General features: G+C 39.2%; 1 long non-coding RNA gene across 3 annotated transcripts in view; it reads left to right on the plus strand.

The window, feature by feature from the left end:
- Positions 1-16,003, plus strand: part of LOC132500987 (uncharacterized) — a 68,793-nt gene that overhangs the window by 41,052 nt on the left and 11,738 nt on the right. For all 3 annotated transcript variants that reach the window (XR_009534105.1, XR_009534106.1, XR_009534107.1), the window contains exon 2: positions 9,452-9,629. This is a non-coding gene — a long non-coding RNA (uncharacterized LOC132500987). The remainder of the gene's footprint in view (positions 1-9,451; positions 9,630-16,003) is intronic.

Genomic DNA, 16,003 nt, shown 5'->3' on the forward strand with positions numbered 1-16,003 from the left:
TTAAGGTAACTATGTTTAGCAGCAAAAATATCTTAAGATCACAGGAGCTTAACATAGGAGAGCATCTTGATTGTGCAAAGTCTGAAGTGAGTTTGGAATTCTCCAGGGCACCCCTTCAGGTATTGATATTGAGACTGTTTCCATCTTCTATGCAATTTGGAATATGTGGTTTTGAGCTGTGCTACTGAAGGAGAAGAGAGAGCTGGAGTGTCAGACAGGGGTACCCACGGTCAGGGGTAGAAATGACAAAGACTGTGTGAGTCGCTTCTGTCCACATCCTGTTGGCTAGAACTAGTCATATACCTAGAACCTAATTCTAAAATGTGCTGGAGCCCATGGAGATTTAGTCAGGATTAAATGTGTACATCAAAAAAGTATTATAGTCAAATTTAGATACACATTTTTATAACCTCAGGGTTGGGAGAACATTTCTTACAATTGTCTAGAAAAGAAAAAACAATAAGAAAAAAATAGATTTGACTACAAAAGAGTTTTAAGGCATTAAATAGTGAAAGATGCCAAAAAAAAAAACAACTTAAAAGGGAGCGACAGATTGAGAGAAGATATTTGCCACATACATAAATGGAAAAATATTAAAATTCCTACTGTGCAGTTTTTATAAAGAAAAAATGACAAGCCAATTAGAGAAGATAGCAAAGCATATTAAAAATTTAAAAATGCAGATGTTCAATCACATATATACCAGGAAGTACATTGCAGTATTCTTGGTAAAGGCATGAAAACTGAAAATAATTTTCAGTTGGAGTCTGACTGAATTGCATATGGTGTACCTATATAGCAGAATACCATGCAGTCATTAAAAGAGAACAGGATAGATCTCTACACTGATATGAACAGATCCCCTTGTTATATAAGGGGAAAAAAAGAGATGTAGGTCACTATGGGCAATATGATTATAATTTGGGGAAAAATTAAAATTAATTGAAAATATTAATCATATAGATAGATGATTGATAAATAATATAGATAGATAAATTAATAATACAATATAATATGACAAAAGAATATGGGAAGAATATGGACAAAACTATCAACCCTTTTCTTTGAAAAGCAAAGGAGGGGACATTCACTCTAATTCATACAGTTTTCTAAATGGTAACTTTGATCTTTTTGAGGTTTTTTTTTTTACATCTTTATTGGAGTATAATTGCTTTACAATGGTGTGTTAGTTTCTGCTTTATAACAAAGTGAATCAGTTATACATATACATATGTTCCCATATCTCTTCCCTCTTGCATCTCCCTCCTTCCCACCCTCCCTACCTTTTTGAGTTTTTCTTCATTGTTTAAATAAAAACCCATGAATAATATGAATTAATTAATTCATTTATTCCTCCACTCATGTACCTGTCCATCCATCTATCCATCATCTACCCATAATTCCATTCATTTGTTTTATCGTAGCCAACCTACAGTTAATAAGGACCAATTCTCAGACATGGTGTTCGCCGTGCACATTGCAGTTAACATTGGGTTGAGCTCAGCTTGGAATAAGGAGGATGCCCAAATGTTGTTTCCTCTTTCTTGTTGACCATTGATTTAAAAACAAAACAAGAAGAGTCTGGCCCTGGGCTTCTTGAGCGCACCATCTGGCATAGCTTCCCTCGCTTCTAACCTTTGTCTGCCCTGTGGATGACAGATTAGTGGGGAACATCCTTTATAGTAGGAAATGGAGGTCAATAAAATTTGCACCAGGCTTTCCAATTTAGTATCATACCAGTCAGGACATCCCAAAATAAAATTTGTTTCAAAAATAGATCTAGGAGGAGAAAAAGTCAGGATTGAAAACAAACAATTAATCCTCTTATGTCACTGATCCTGTGAGAAAGCCAGATTAAAAAAAAATCAGTTTCTTGTTCAGGTGCAATGATTTTGCTGATCAAAAAAAAGCAAAAGAACAAAAATAGTGCAGAGAGTCCAGTGTGGTAAACGATCCTATAGAACAAAACAGGAAGTTGTTTAATGGAAGAGGGTAACTGACCTCAGAGCCTGAGATGTGAATGGCCCCTTGGATACAAAGGTTTTTGCATTTCCAAAGTGTTGTAGTGATGCTTTATTGATCAGCACTGAATTGTACACCATGTGTTCTTTTGTGGTGATTCACTGGCTTATCAAACAGCTGAAGAGGTGGAGCATCCACTATGTTGAATGATAAAGCATTCCAGCTGTTACATAGGAGAGGGAAACACATCAGTCTCTGTTCTATACATGTATTCAATACTTCTGAATATGCATATTTTTGTGAATGCATGCATGTGTGCATGCGATTTTGTACTGTAGGGATATTTTTTAAAACTGAAGTGTTGTTGATTTACAATGTCGTGTTAGCCTCAGGTATACAGCAAAGTGATTCAGCCATATATAAATATAACTTTTCCCTTATAGGTTATTACAAAATATTGAGTAAAGTCCCCTGTGCTACACAGTAGGTCCTTGTTGTTTATCTATGTTATATATAGTAGTGTGTATATGTTAATCCCAAACTCCTAATTTATCCCTCCCTGCTCTTTCCTCTTTTGGTAACCATAAGTTCGTTTTCTATGTCTGTAGGTCTATTTCTGTTTTGTAAATAAGTTCATTTGTATCACTTTTTTTTTTTTTAGATTCCACATATAAGGGATATCATATGGTATTTGTCTTTCTCTGTCTGACTTACTTCACTTAGTATGATAATCTCCAGGTCCATCCATGTTGCTGCAAATGACATTATTTTATTCTTTCTTATGGCTGAGTAATATTCTATTGTATATATGTACCACATCTTCTTTATCCATTCCTCTGTTGATGGACATTTAGGTTGCTTCTGTCTTGACTATTGTAAATGGAGCTGCAATGCACACTTCTGTCTTGATTATTGTAAATGGAGCTGCAGTGCATACTTCTGTTTTGACTACTGTAAATGGAGCTGCGATGCACACTTCTGTCTTGACTATTGTAAATGGAGCTGCAATGCACAATCACAGTATGCTGCACTGCATACTGTAGGGATCTTAATTGGTTTTATGTGCAATTGGACAGAGATCCCAAACCAACTTGATTTTTTTCCTTGTTATAATCTTAAAAAGAATAGCTTCATTATAGAAATAAATATATTTTCCTATTTTTTCAAACTGTTGGGGAATGTATGTTCAAAAGGTATAGGCTTGAATGGGAGAAAAATATTTCTTCCTAATATTCCATATGGTTGGTTCTTCTTATATAGTGCTAATCTGAGAAAATATCCACCTAGAGGAGTTTCCTGTCAGAGAGCTTGTCTCAATGCCAAGAAAAACTGTCACTCTTAAAAATTCTCCTCACACAACAAAGAGAATTGGATATTTTAAGTCCATACTCTGATAATTCAGGCAAAACTTCTCCTTAAATGAAGCAGAGGCGAGTCTGTAGGAAGCTACTAGGAGAGGTTTTATTTTTATCTTCTTTCCCGTTTTCCAGGGGAGCAAAGGAATACTCCACGAGATTCTGTAACTTGTTCAAGATAGAGCTGGTTAGTAGCAGAGCTGATCTTAAACCAGATAACGCCATCCTCCAAACTCTGTCCAAGTGTGGTCTTGCAGTATGATCCAAAAAGCTTATTTATAAGATCTGTCGACCTCTGTCCCCTGTGATCTCAGCTGTCTGGACTGACAGACTCAACTTGAGCTCATGTAGACAGCAGGGAAGTGATTCCAGGATTGAGGAGTTAGGATCCTTGGAAGAGAAGAGTGCTGCTTTGTTTTCTTTTGTTTTGTTAGTTGTTGTTTTCCTGGGGTTGGCCCTTGTCATCACTTTCAAATACACAGAGGCTGTTTTCTCTAAGTTCATCCCTGAGAAGGACCTTTCTTGCTTTCTACCTTGCTTTCCTGGGGCTGTAGGCAGAGCCTTTGCTGGAGGGGAAGGGGAACGGGCATCCCTGAGGACCTGCCCTGTCCAAGGAGAGAAAACCGAGCAGATGGCAGCTGACACGTACAAGGGCACTTTGTAGGAACACTGGCCCCGAGCAGGCTTCCTGAGCTGCAATTTGGGGTCCCTCCCTTGCAAGGCAGCCCAGAGGAGTCTGATGACTTGGCCGAGAACCAGCGGGCTGGTAGCCAAAGGGCAGTAAATCAAAGTGAAAAAGAGGTGATATTTTAAAAGCAAACGACACTTTTGTTTGTTTGTTTTAAAGGGCAGAGAGAAATAAGTTTTTGTAATGGTAAAAGGGTAGAAGATATAAAACAACACTGCTATAGAATAATTCAAAGTTATTTGTTTGTGAAAGCCCTTTCTGTAATGAGTATGCTCTATTTTTATTAAGCAAGATTTTCAACATTTCTCTAGAGGAGGATGTGATTTTTACCTGGAAATTGGTGATCCAGTGTTAATGAGGTTCTTACCAGGTTAAAATAAACAAACACTCTATTTCATAATATCCTCGGGGAGATTAAAATGTTTTCTGTGTAAAATTTCTGGAGCCAAACTCTTTCTTGTTTTTTAAACCCTAATTCAAGTTATGTTTCTTCTGTCCTTGATGAGTTTTTTCAGTTGGACACTCTAAGGTTGGAAACATGTTTCTAAATACTCACCTCCTGCAGTCCACTGAGGATGGCTCTGTGTCCCAGAGGAAGACTCTTGGGGAAATCAGAACTGGGTCTCGAGAAGCAGCATCACAGGACGGTGGATCTGGGGCTGCGTTTCCACAGAACCCAGGCGACACCTAGGCATTCACTTGTTTATTGTGATCATACCTTTTAAGAGTTTTTAATTATAAGTATAAAATGTTTCCAGAATATAAAAAATATGTATAAAGAGTAATATCATGAACACCCGCTCACCACCCTGATTACAAAATAAGGCATTACACTAATTATAAGGGAAAAATACAAAGTCACCAAAGCATAAATTGAGAGCAATACATGACAGAGTGAAAAGAACAGTAGCTTTATTGTTCCTTTAAATTTACCAGCAACCTTGATTGAGTTCCTGTTTGTGCCAGGCATGGAGGTGGCAGAGATGATGAATACCCTTGCTGACCCAGGTGTGATGGGAGACCCATACAAAAAAAGAAAAAAAAAACACAACATAATACACGCCAGCCAGGAAGGGCTACAGCAGGTAGGCGCTCCGGGAGCTAAGAGACCACAAAGGAGGAGAATCTAACTGAGATCAAAGGTGGGGATGGAGCTGAGAGGTCAGTGAAGGTTTCCCAGGGAAAGTGATCCTTGAGCTGGGTCTGGACGGAGAGGGTTTAGCCAGCACCCAGGAGGAAAGCTGTGTCAGGCAGGGAAGCAGCATCTGCAGGCTCAGAGGAATAACTGCTAAGAGCAACTCAGAGCAACTGCTAAGACTTAGGTTGGCTGGAGTGGGCTGGACTAAGAGCTGAACTGTCAGGGGCGGGTTCAGATGGTCCCGTCTGCGTGTTAGAACAAGCCTTCTGCTCCAAGATCAGCTGGTGGCTCTTACCTGGAGGTGTCCAAGGAGGGCTTCAGAGGTGCTATGAACCCTTTGAAATTGTATGGAATACGGTAGAAATATGTGAGCGTGTGTGAGTGTGTAAATGAGTGTATGTGTGCGTGCGTGTGTGTGTTTTCCCCTGGGAAGGTCCAGCTCTTTCCTTCCATCTTACAATGTTTCTTAACTCTCAAAGAAGGTAAAGGTCTCTACTAGGCTGGAAGAAGGTGGTCCTATTGGAGGGTTATTGTAATAGGTGGGATGACAAGTGATGAAGTCCTGGACTGAGAGATGGACCCTAGGGCAGAAGGGAGGACAATTTTGGAGATAATTAAGGGACCTATTGACAGGATTTGTTATCTGATTGGATTTGCAGGGGGAGGAGGAGGGCACAGTCCAGCGCAAGGCTTCTCAGACTTTAAGGGGGTCCTGTACTAGATTCTGACCAGTAGGTCTGGGGAGGAACCAGAGACCTCGCATCCACGGCAAGGTCCTTGGTGCTGGTGGCCATGCTGTGGTCAGGGGCTACCTTGTGAGCAGAAAGACTCCACATCCAGGTTTCTCAGCCGCAGCTGTTGACTTTTGGGGCCACACAATTCTTTATTATGGGGGGGTGTACATCCTGTGCATTGCAGGCTGTTTAGCAGCATCCCTGGCCTCTGGCCACTGGATGACAGTATCACCCCCCAGTGGAACAACCCCAAATACCTTGGCATCACTAAATAGGGGGTGTGGGGCACTGCTCCAGGGGTTCACAGCCCTGATAGATAAATATTAAAATGGTCTGGGGAGCTTCAGGACTTATCAATGCCTGGCCTCACCCAGACCGATTGTATTCTAATCTCTGATGGAGGTGGGGCAGGACACTCAGGCAGCTTTTGGAAAACCTGACATTCAGCCAGCCCCGCAGTTCGAGGCTGTGCACCAGGTTGGGTGCACAGCTGTTCCCTGTGCAGGGAGCGGCAGGTGGAGGGAGGGGTGAAGATAAGATTCCAGATTTAAATGCTGATGAGCTTGACATGCCTGGAGGTCATTTAGATGAAGAAGATGCTCACTTTGATCTTCTTGGTCACTGACAAGCTGGGTGTCCTTGGGCCAAATATATTCCCTGCTTTTTATTTTCCTCATCTGTCTACTCTGATAATATCTACTCTGTCTTAAGAGTTGATGAAAAATAAGATACATTAATGGATGTGGAAGAAAGTAAAAGCCATCTCACACTTACAAACACACACACACTCAGTTTAAGATGGATCTTCAGAATTTTATTTGAAAAAAACATGGGACAACATTTTATCATGGCAGGGCAAGTAGTAATTTTTGGGGAAAAAAAGAACAACAAACACAAAAAGCACAAATCATAATTAATAAATTCAATTCAATTAAAAATTAAAATTTTAGGACATCAAAGGCACCATCAGCAGAATTAAAAGACAAACTAAAAACTGGAAAAAATATTTGCATTGCACAACTTGACAAAGCTTTAGTATAAAAAATATGCAAGGGCTTCCCTGGTGGCTCAGCGGTTAAGAATCCGCCTGCCAATGCAGGGGACACGGGTTCCAACCCTGGTCCTGGAAGAGGCCACATGCCACAGAGCAACTAAGCCCACGCGCCACAACTACTGAAGCCCGTGCTCCGCAACAAGGGAAGCCACTGCAATGAGAAGCCTGCGCACCACAACAAAGAGCAGCCCCCGCTCGCCACAACTAGAGAAAGTCCGCACGCAGCAACAAAGACCCAACACAGCCAAAAATAAATAAAATAAAATAAATTAATTTAAAAAATATATAATAAGTTCCTAAAAGTCAAGAAGAGAAAGACAAACAACCCAAGAGAAAATAGGCAGGAGATATAAATAAGAACCAAGAAGAGGGTGTTGGAATGGCCAATAAACATAATGCAAGAGGCTCCCCCCACCCCGCTCCAGTTTTTAGGTAAACAAATGCGAGTTGAAAGTGCAGTGTGTATTATTTCTCATCCACCAGATGGGCAAATATTTACTGAATTGTAAGGCAAAAAAAAAAAAAAAAACTCAGGCTGCTGGTGAGGGTATCAATTGGTGCTACTACTTTCTGAGCAATTTGATACTATTTAATAAAATTAAAGATGCCCTATAACCTATAGGTATACTTTTATGAAAATAAATAAACTATAGCTTTAAGTATTAACATAGATAAATACCAGAGGTGATGTTGGGCAAAACGGTTACAGAAGTGTGCAGTCTCTTGTTTATTTAAAGTGTAAAAAATACAAAACAGAATTATATTTTATTTACAATTATATGTATTCTTACTTAAAAAATGCACACATGGGAGTTTTTTTTGCGGTACGCGGACCTCTCACTGCTGTGGCCTCTCCTGTTGTGGAGCACAGGCTCTGGACGCGCAGGCTCAGCGGCCATGGCTCACGGGCCCAGCCGCTCCGCGGCATGTGGGATCTTCCCGGACCGGGGCACGAACCCATGTCCCCTGCATCGGCAGGTGGACTCTCAACCACTGTGCCACCAGGGAAGCCCCACATGGGAATATCTGAAACCAAATTGGGGATTTTGGGTCTCTGCAGGGGAGGGAGAGGAATGAGATTGGGAGGGTGACACAAGGTGAGGAGGCTGAATAACTTGCCCCTCCCCACCTCGTCGAGAGAATGGCAGAGCCCGAATTCCACCCTGGGATGTGGTCCAGCCCCTGTATTATGCTCTGCATCCCTTTTGCTCTGTGGTGCATCCTTATTTTAAGTTCTCATCCCCATATTTAAACGAAGAACTTTTTCTGGAGGAGCTGTTGTGCTCAATCTGTTTACAATGATTTATTTGAGGGAAACTACTGGCTTTGCCAAATAATCTTTTCACTTGCGTGACTTAATTTTAAAATATTTAAATATTAAAAATATTTCAGGCACAGCATATCAGTACCAGCATATGGTGTAACTGTGTGACTACTACATTTTTAAAAACTATATTTGATGTATAACATATTGATAAAGATGTAATTCCCTATCACTGAAGGTTAAAGATTCAGTACAATTATGCTTCTTAAGTTTAAAAAAAATCATCTATTTATTCGTTTTTTATACCCAGCTTTTTTTTTCCCTACTCTCACAAAATTCTAGTCTAATGAGATTACATTTTGTGAGCTTTACGAAAAGTTTTTGTACTGGAGGGAAGAAAGAGGTCCCTAAGTCTTCAGTCTGAACCCACGATATGGTTTATTGGCCCCTAAAAGTGTTTGAAATGGGAACCAACATTGACATGGAGCTTCACTCTTTTGAAAATTTTCTTGAATATGTTCTAGCCCTCAAGCCGAAGGACTCCTTTTTTTTTTTTTTTTTTTTTTTTTTGTGCTGTACGTGGGCCTCTCACTGTTGTGACCTCTCCCGTTGCGAAGCACAGGCTCCGGACGCGCAGGCTCAGTGGCCATGGCTCACGGGCCCAGCCGCTCTGCGGCATGTGGGATCTTCCCAGACCGGGGCACACACCCGCATCCCCTGCATTGGCAGGCAGACTCTCAACCACTGCGCCACCAGGGAAGCCCAAGCCGAAGGACTCTTTGAGGTCAGTAGGTGCATATAGTTACTCTCATCAATTTTCGAAGAGACTAAAGTGCAGTGGTTTTAAGTGATTTTCTCTGAGACCCACTGATCTTGTGGGTCAGAATTCCATGTTCAGCCCCCGCTGAATTCAACGGCAGCTTCAGGAGAGATCTCACAGGAGAACCGCCCAGAGGAGCCCAAGTCGACCCACGGAGCTGGGAGATCATGTTACATTTTTGTGTTAAGTCACTAAGTTTGGGGGTATTTGGTTACGCAGAACAAAAATGGCAACCTGGGGTTTGCTGACCACGGAGCGATCTCAGTGGACTAGCGGGGATGGAGTGGAGTGGGGTGCTGAGGGCGAGGGGTATGGCGTGGAGTCAGGGACTGTGGACCACTCTCTCAGGAGCTTCGCTGTGAAGGGAACAAAGACATGGGGGGAGAGCTGAAGCTGGACTTGGGAAGAATTGAGGGATTTCTCTTTCTTATTAAAGACAGGTAATTCTAGAGCATGTTTGATACGACAAAGGAAGAGAACAGTGGACCTAGGCTGCAAATGGAGCTCAGAAGTGGAAAGGCACCGGGCCTTCGATGGAGTATTTCACTGAGAGCAGTAGGTGGAGCGCACAGGATGGTACAGAAGCACGTGCCTTGCTCTTTGGTGGTTGGAAGGTGAGATCCCCCTGCGTGATGGTCCCCGTTTGCTCCATGACGCAAAGTTAACATCCGATGGGGAAGGGATGTGTATTTTTATAAGAAGTTTGAGCCAAGAGGGACAACAAAAGGAAGGAAAAACTCTCCCTATTTCATTTTTATTGTATGAGCTGCTCAGGCTCCAAAAATACTAGTGGCCATTTTTTTTTATATCAATCAAAAAATATTAGAATTTGAATCAGAGCGCAAATATATTTTTCTTACACTTTTACTAAGCTAGGTTTCTCAATTTACTTTATTGTTCTTAAGATTCATGTATTTTCAAATTTTTATGTTCAGTGAAAAAAATATGTAAGTACATTCCAAATTATAGTGTTCTGAATTTTTAAAAATGTAGTTTATTAAGAAATCATCACATGGAAGGGCTTGTCATTTATGTTTAGTAACTAGAATCCCAGTCCCTACTGCTCTCCATTTTAATGGGGTTTAGAATGAGATTTTCATGAGAGCCAGTGCAGTGTTCATACTTGTTTATGGGCACGTTTGAATTGTGTAAAGGAAATATCCATGGATCATCAGGCTTTTAAAAAATCACGTGTTGGAATACCACCGCTGAGTCAGCTAAGATATGCTAGAGGCCATTACGTGCATCTTAGAGTATTGTTTTCTCCTTTTTTTGTGTGGGATTTGAGATGTAGAGTTTTGCTGGATCACTTGTAAGAGTGGGTCAGAGTATAAAAGTGTCACGGTAAGTAAGAAAATACTCATGAAACAGTACATTCATGTCCTTGCAACTTTCTTTTTCTTTTTTTTGAAGATGTTTCTTAATAGAGATGAGGATTTTAACATGCTTTACTTGGAAGGAGGAAAAACAGAACAAATGAATTTTGGTTTCCAATCGTGCTCATAATGAGGGAGAGTTCTCTGTGTGCAATTCCACACTTCTGGTCCCCGCATAAGCTACTCAGTGTCAGGCTGCAGCTGTGTGAGCGGTTAGCTTGGTACCTTGCGAGCATCCTGTTGTTGTTTTTATGCTTCCAGGGTTATCCACACGGAGGACATCAGACTGCACACCAGTGTTCTGAACAGCTTTTACTGCGAGAAGCTCTCAATGTTCTAAAGCTTATTTTTCTTAGTTAATATTTTTGAGAAAATGGGGTAGGGTTCTAGTTTTGACCCTGAATGTGATACTGCAGAAGCCACTTTGTAGAATGAGGGGCTGTGTCTCTTCCACTTCTGTGGTTCCAGCCCTGTATAAATCAAATTCCATATATCACCCAAATACCAGAACTAACTGCCAAAGTTATTCTGCATTTGCCAATCTGACTCACACTAAAATATTAAAACCCGAAAGTTGCTGAGTAAATAAAGTATTTGAAATAAAAGACTAGAATGAAAAGGGGAAGGACATCTTGACCAGATTCATCAGAGGAGCTCTAGGGTTCCACTTTTGAAGGGTATAAAAGGGTATAAAAAAATGATGTCTCAGGTTATCATGAATTAGCAAAATCGAGGAAGGACCCATGTGTCTGACAGCCTGTGTGCCCAGCCGTGGCATCTAACAAGGCTCCTCTTTGAGAGAAGCAAGGGCCATGGAGGCCCAGCTCTCACCAGGCACATGAGCCAATTGTTCAGTTTAGATTTTACAGACTCAAAAACCCGAGGAAGATCCTGAGACTTATATTGTTCCTGTTTTAACATTGCAGTTAGGAGGATTTCCTGGTATGTTGCTTAATTATGCCTCAGTTTTCTCATCTGAAATATTATAATGTTTATAACATAAATATTATAAGGTAGTGATACCTACTTCATAGGACTCTTTTGAAGATTAACTGAATGTGCTTATATTATAGGTAAAGATTTTAGTATTAATATTATATATTATTATTTATCCTCAGTACTATTTCCTTCCTCTTTGAAATAATGTGTATTATTGCATCATAATTATATAGGTGTTTGTGTACCTGTCAACAATATGTGCTTTAAAAAGTTATGTAATTGTTGTAATACATATTTTTTATAATGTTTTCAGTCTGCAAAATGTTTTTGAGATTTGTTTATATTGATATACGTACATCTAGTTTATTGATTTTCCCTAATGCATGACACAGAGTTTACTTACCCATGGCCGTATTGATGCACATTTAGACACTTCATGTTTTTGAACTCAGGGGACCAATGGTTATCTCTAAGCTGTCTGTCTAGAAGTGGATTTGTTGGGTCATAGGAATTGCATATTATCAACCATAATAGAAATTGCCACATTGCTCTCCAAATTAATCACAGTCACAATTCCCACAGCAATGCCTGTTTGAGAGTTCTATTTTCTCCTCTATCAATATTAGTATCGTGTTTTTGCTAATTTGATAGCTGTGACAAGACAGCCTGTGGTTTTATTTTGCATTTTCCTTATGAATGGAGAAGGCTGGGCATCTTTTCATACTTACTGGCCTCCTGGTGTCTTCTGTGACTTGCCTCTTTGTCTGCTTTGCCATGTTTCTATCAAGTTGTTTCTCTTCCCCTTTTGATTTGTGGATCTTTATATTCATGAAAGTATGGTCAATTCTCATTATTCTCATTGTTCTAGAAAGTCACCGCGAACACTGAATTAGCAAATACAGAACCATGGCTTCTAGAGGAAATACGGGGTCAGGTTCTTGTGAGCCTTTGGCTGCTCTAATTTTGTCAGCAGATCAATACATAACCTTGTTTTATGTGTGTTTTTGTTTAAAGACACCTCATTTATATTGTTGCTTCATTAATATTGAGCTCACAAGCAAGGGCCCCATAACTCATGCCTGAACAAAGCTTCTCTAATACATGGATTACATATGTTTTCTCCTTAAGTCACATCACAGCCTTTTTGCACCTAGGACACTAGATAGCACTTCAGCTTGGGAGACATTTAAAATCATGAATTCACCAACAAAAGTCACAAAAATGAGAAAATATGGCACTAAATAGGCTTCAAAAAGGACTCATGTACGGTATGAGTGTTGAAATAAGAAGGCAGAATGTAGCCTTGTTTGGCCTCTGCTGGGAATGTATGTGTCAGATTAGTCAAAATTTTCACTTCTCTGTGCATGGCTGGAATGGCTACGAAGGCACCAGAAGTATGGATGTGCGGGTTACTAATAAATATTAGCAAATAGGTGAATTCACACACATGGAATCTTCAAATAGTGAGGACTGACTGTAATTCTTTGTCCATTGTACACAATTCAAATATTTTCTCCCAGTTTGTAATTTGTCTCTTAACAATGTTTATGGTGTTTTTCTTCATACGGGAGATTTTATTTTAACTTTGTCAATTTTACTAATCTTTCTTTTTTATGGTTTATGAGTTTCATCTTGTTTTGAAAAACTTTCCCTACCCTGATGTCAGAGATGTATTCTCGTATACTGTGTTCTAAAAGTTTTCGTAGTTTTGCCTTTCCCATTTAGATCTTTATTAGGATTCCTTGGAGTAGAAGATGAGGTAGGAATTGGCTAAACCATTTCCTGAAAAAATATATTGAATAAAGCTTTTGATTAGATTTGCAATGCAATTTCCATTATATACCAAGTTCCCGTATATACAACGGTCTGTTTCTAGTCCCTCTATTCTTTTCCAAGCTTATTTGTGTATACTTTCATGAACTCTACACTTTAAAAAATTTATTATAGCTTTATGATACGTCAGTATTTGGTAGGGAATTTTCCTTCTTTCTTCCTTCACCTTACTCTCCAAAACTGCATCTTACTTCTTCAAATGAGTTATTAGAGTTGTCTTTGAAAAATGTGGTTAGTATCATGATTAGAATAACATTACATTTATAGATCTATTTTGGGGAAATTATCATTGTTATGATGTTGAGCTTTCCTTTTCATGAACATAGCATTTTTCTTATTTACTTAGGTCTTCTGTAAAAGCCTTCAAGAAAGTACTGTAATTTTTCTTAATACATATCTTATACATCCTTTTTTAGATTTCTTTATGGGTACCTTGTAGTTTTGGCTGAACTTTGAATGAGATTTTTGAAAGATGACATTCCTGATAGATTTTTGTAAGTATTTAGTAAATCATGAACTTTTATTCAGCAATCTTGCTGAGGAACTCATTAGTTCTAATACTTTGTCTATAGATCCTCTTGGATTTTTATGTAGACAATTATATTGTCTATAAATAAAAATACTTGTGTTTCCTTTTCAGCACTTGGTAATATTTCTTATTCTTATTTTATTCTGTTGGCTAGTATTTTTACCTTGGTCCAGCTGTGCACCTGCACTGTGTCAGCTCTATGTCCTCAAATGATTAGTTGGAACTAAGGTTGTCCTCCACTGATGGCCTGCACTGAGCTTCACTACTACAGAACTCTGGAGGACTGCTTGAGTTCATGTCACATGCAAGTTACTTAACTACCTGTGCCTTAGTATCCTGACTGATAAAATAGGCATAATAATAGTATCCTCTTGATAAGGCTGTTTTTAAATAAGTTAGTACTTATAATACCCTTAGAGCAGGGGAGGCGGGAGTTGTTATTTTGTGGGTGTAGTTGCAGTTATGCTATATGAGTTCTAGAATCTGCTGTACAACATGGTACCTGTAGTTAACAATATGGTGTGTGCATTCAGAATTTGTTAAGAGGGCAATACTCATGTTGTGTTCTTACCACACATACACACACACACACACACAATTAAAAAAAAACCAACAACAAAAGGATACAAGAAAACTGGAAGGTGATGGATGTGTTTATTACCTTGATTGTGGTGATGGTATCATGGTGTTTGCATATGTCCAAACTCATCAAATTTTATTCATAAATATGTGCAGTTCTTTGTATATATATCAATTATATCTCAATACAAAAACAACCAAAATGCCATTATAGCAGCATCTGACACCTATAAAGTTCTCAGTAGATTTTATCCATTAGTACTATTGCAACTACCACAACATAAAACTGAGATCAGCCGACAAGCTTCCTTTCTCATGCTATTCCATCTGTTTTTGATATCAAGGTTTATAAATGTCAAAAAAATGAGTTTAGTCTTCATTCTTTTTCTGTTTTCTTGAGTGGGTTAATGTAAAGATAGGAATGATCTATTCCTCAAAGTTTTGGTGAAACTCGCCTTTAAAACTGCTTAGGCCTGGAGATTTTCTGACATTGATGACTCATTCAGTTTCTTTAATGTTTTATGTCTATTCATACTTTCAATTTCTTTTTGAGTTAATTTTAGCAATTCATATTTTCCACTCCATTTAAGTTGTCAGGTTTATTGCCATAAAGTTGTTCGGAGTATTCTTTTATGATGTCTTAAAAGTTTTACTGTGTCTTTTATGACCTGTTTTTTCATGGAAAGAGTAAAATCTGTTTTATTGGTTTGTTGCAAAGATTCAGTCTTTGCTTCTATCTATCCCTCTTTTCTTTAATTTCCTCTTAGTTCATCATGTTTCATTATTTATTTCATTTTCCTTTCTTTGGGTTAACTGTGTTCTTTTAGAAACTCCTAGAGTTGTATGCATAGTTTGTTCATTTCCATTTTTCCTAGTATTTATACGTAAGCATGTACATTCTCTCTGACTATTGATTTTGTGGTAGCCCACAGAGTATTACGTGTATTTAGCTTCAAGTATCACCAAGAATTTTAATACAAGAAGCATTCCCTTTCCACTATCCCCGTCCCTATTCGCCGCAGTCTACAAGGGCAACTGGCTTTCAACGTTCTAAACAGTTTCCTCTGTGTTTATCTCTTGATTTCTAATTAACGTGATGTATTCTCATGGCTGGGTGTTTCAGTTTATTATCTACTGACCTCCGGCTGTGGAAGATAGTAGGTGCTCCCACATCCTTCCTCTCCCTGTGTCCTCCTAGAGCCTCCATGTCACCATTTTACATTAAATCTATACTCAGTGTTTACACTATTGTATGGATATATAAGGATTATTCACAGAAGAAGTATGCAGTATACTGTGACTACAGTTCCTGTTTCACAATCTTTTTCCTCCCTCAAGTTAATAATAGGCTTTTGATTTTTGTTTTCCTTGGTTTTCTACTTTCTTATCCTTCTTTCCTTCCCAAGGTCTCCTCTGTAAGTTTAAATCTCTTCTCACTGGCCACACACATCAGGTATTTGATTGATTTTATCTCTTTCTCAGAGATAACCCTCCTAGAATCCTCTGTCTGCTTCTTCCAGTCTTTACTTCTTGTGCTCTAGGCTTGCTCTGGGGATCCTGTCCAGGGATTTCTCTTCACTGTTATGCCAGGGACCAGTGGCTTGAACACCAGAGAAAGGCAAAGGGGACTTTCTCCAATGTTCTGCCACTGGTCCCCACATCTAGTTTTTACCCCTCTGTTTATGCTATTCTTTTGATAGACTGCATTCTTCAGTGGCTTCCTGAGAGGGGT

The sequence above is a fragment of the Mesoplodon densirostris genome, chromosome 13 (assembly GCF_025265405.1).
Source record: "Mesoplodon densirostris isolate mMesDen1 chromosome 13, mMesDen1 primary haplotype, whole genome shotgun sequence".
NCBI lineage: Eukaryota > Metazoa > Chordata > Mammalia > Artiodactyla > Ziphiidae > Mesoplodon > Mesoplodon densirostris.